The sequence below is a fragment of the Schizosaccharomyces cryophilus genome, assembly GCF_000004155.1.
Source record: "Schizosaccharomyces cryophilus OY26 unplaced genomic scaffold supercont4.13, whole genome shotgun sequence".
NCBI classification, from domain to species: domain Eukaryota; kingdom Fungi; phylum Ascomycota; class Schizosaccharomycetes; order Schizosaccharomycetales; family Schizosaccharomycetaceae; genus Schizosaccharomyces; species Schizosaccharomyces cryophilus.
This window is the reverse complement of record NW_013185636.1, coordinates 6,204-9,872: the sequence shown is the minus strand read 5'-3', so window position 1 is coordinate 9,872 and position 3,669 is coordinate 6,204.

Genomic DNA, 3,669 nt, shown 5'->3' with positions numbered 1-3,669 from the left:
CTCCAAAGGTGATAGCCCACGTTCTCGATAACTCTGATTTCCTCCTTCTCCGAAAAGGTGCAGTGTACTAGTTCCTAGCTTTTTCATGAGTTGGAATCCCCGATAATAATATTCAGTCAACTCTCTGATAATGATTTCTGAATCAATCGTCTCGGTTATATACTTTACAGAAATCATCTCTAACCGAGCATCGCCAAATTCTTCCGCCACAACCTGCCAATTTAATTGAAAGTTCATTAAATTTTTTTCTCGTGCATTCGTTTTGGAGTGTGAATTTTCTTTTTCATTTACGTCGTCACTTTCACCTTCCATGCAAGGTGTCCACATAGAATCAACAATCGCCGAAGAAACTTTCTGTCCGTCTTCTCCAACAACCGGAGCATAGTTTACTTTAAAAAATCGATTTCTCTGATTGATTCCTTTTTTTAGTGACTGCAGCGGTACACGCCGTTCGCATTCTTCCAAGCTCTTTTTTCCATGATAATGCCGTATATGATGATGAAAGGTGTCGAGATTTCCATGCAGGGTATACATTCGTATCCATTAAGCAATACAGGAAGTCCGCGAATATACTCATATACTTCTTTAGGAGGAAGAATACTTTGCCAATATCTCTTGCGTAGTCGAAAAACTCCAGTTATTTAGCTCTCTAGCCAAATCCAAATCCATTTCTGATTTATGCTTTACCTTTAAATGTCGCTTGACACTTGCTTGGTCGACAATCGACTCACATTCCACACAAACAAGAGCCTGAATCGATAATCCTTGTAAGCTGTACTTTGCTAATCTTGTATTTATTTCCTTATACATCTCGTCGGCATCGGTATCGCTATCGGCGTTGGCGTTGGCGTTGGCGTCTCCCGTTTTATCTTGTGTATGTTGCCAAACGAGTTTTGCACTTGCTGGTCCATCTCCCTCAAAACAGGCAACTGACGACGCCGTATGAAATGGAGGTTCTAAAGGGTTATCGTTGTCGTTGTCGATACCGTTGTCATTGTCATTGTTGTTGGCCATATCTTCTTCTTCTCCCTCGGCAAAGTTGAGTGAAAAACGATTCGCATCTTTCAAACTGGCATCAACATCAACATCAACAATATTATCATCATCATCATTGACAATAATCATACCATTGATATTTACGGGCGACGACAACGACGACGCCGTAGCCGGCATTGGCATTGGCATTGGCACGTCTTGATTGGTTTCTACGTTTTCCTCATGAAACCTCGGACATACTTTGGCATGCTGTATAATACATCGGGGATTTGTAAACGGTTTGGAACAAACACAAAATAAGCACCCATCTTCCTTGCGATGGAGCTCAATCGGACAAGAGGTATCATCCTTACGGATACAAACAACCGACTGATGGACCATTCGACGATGATTATCCCACTTGAATTTGGAAGAAAACGACTCTGGGCATTGTTTACATTGAAACATTACCGGTCTTGAACGAAAAGAAAAAAAAATCCAACAACAAAAACGAAAAACAAAACGAACGACAACAGTAGGAAAAGAAAACACTAAAAACAATATATATAAATATATCAATATATGTAAATAACTCAAGTAAAGTTAAAATAAAATATAAAAGATAGAAACCTACCAATAAAAGAAAATGCAAACGCTAAATATTAAGCTATAAACAATAATGAACCAATGTAATAAATAATACAACAAGATTTTCCATATTTAAAAATGAGCAACTCAAACTCCTAAAACAATTTTTAACGATTGATGATCGGCTTCAATAAACGTTTCGACTAATTATAAGCGAGGCTGAATAGATAATGTTACAATCCTGTGGAGCAAAAACAAGCCAACCCCCCACCAAACCTAACGGTAATCTGACGAACGGAATCGCCTGTGCCAAACAGATGCTAAGCCTGACCACATCCAAACTCTCAAAAGTAACCGTAACCTTTCTTTCTTTTCTTTACAGTCTTAGTCTTAGTCTTAGTCTCAGTGTTAGTGTTTGCCTTTGTGTTTGTTTGCTGTTTGCTGTTTTGCTGCTCCAAACCCAAACCCAAACCGTTAGTGGGGTTAACCGGCTTACTGGGGGTAAAAGTGCTAACGGCGTTAACGGCGTTAACGGATTACATGCGTTAGAATGTTAAATTGTTATACACTTACATGCGTTCTACTTGTAGTGTGTTACAAATCTTGTCTGTTTAGTGACTAAATATGAATACAAATACCAATGCCTTTCTCTGTCAAGCTCAACGAGCCGAACTGCCACAAGCCAAGCGAACGAAAATGACGAATATAAAAATATCCATCATACTCAGAACCAACAAGTTAACCGAAAGTTGCACTGTAGTGTCATTATATATAAAAAAATCAGAGTACGTGTGGTTTTCTCGTTTTTTATTTATCTGAATAGTGAATAAAGTATAAAAAAAACTGTTGCCTTTGCGAGATATTCGAAGAAAGCTGTCGCGAGAAAAACATTGTATCTGTTTACAACGATGCTAGCCTAAGTCAATGTATTCCTTTTTCTACCTTCTTTTAATCGTCTCTTTCCTATATTTATTTAAATCTTTAATTCTATTCAGCTAATGAACCAGACAATGTATGTACTTTTAATTGAGTAATGCATACTCTTAAGGAAAGTGTCTTGTCATTTTTTGCTGTCCGCTCTGCTATACACTTGGGTTATTCTTTTATAATTCTTTAACAAAAAATATATTTATACGAAAAGTCAAAATGTCTGAGAAACAACTGTTGCAACTATGTAATATTCAATAACCAATATTTATACAAACTAATACATAAAGAATACAACCAAGAATAACCATCACTCCTAGTAAATATAAATGTTTTGAGCCTTGAGCTTCTTTGTACACATTCAGCATGTTTGCCTTATTGTTTCATTTCTATTTTTTATTTATTTATTATTTTCATGTTTCTATTAGCTTGGGTATGTATTTTCACACAAACTTGTTCAATAGCTTATGCACTCTTGATCCATGCGAAAAAAAACGTTATGATAACAAAGTAAACTTGTAAAAAGTTATTTTTCTTTTTCTATAGTTTCGTCCTTTTTTCTCTGCGTTTTTTTTATTTTCTAATTTATTTCGTTTTTTTTTATTCTATTTATTTATTTATTTTCTTATAACGAAACATATAAAATAACTTCCTTATTAATGTGTAACATATTTTGCTGCCTAGTCTCTACTAACTGAAATAAAATGGTCTCGTTCAAAATCGGTTTTATGGCTATAGTGGAGTGTATTACACATTTTTATCAATAAAAAAGAGTGTTTCGTTATAGTTTTGTAACGTGCAATTCGGTGCAGTTTGGTAATAAAAATAAAACACGCTCATTCGAAAACGGTTCTACAATTGTAGCGAAACGCACAGTATCATTAGAGTGCAAATACAGCATAACGTTAAAATCCACTCAAACAAAATATGATACCCAAGTGTTGCTCCTTCTTTTACTTTACTGAAACATAACGTAAAGCATGGTATATCTTGTAATATTACTTACTGTGTTTTACCATATATAACAGTATAGCAGAATGTATTATCCAAAAGTATTTTTGTTTCTACTTATTTCTGTCATTCTCAACAGTTACTATTACCTTACAAACTACTTAGTTACATAGTTTATTACTACCAATTTACTTTTACATTAACCAAACTCTTGGCATAACAAATGTT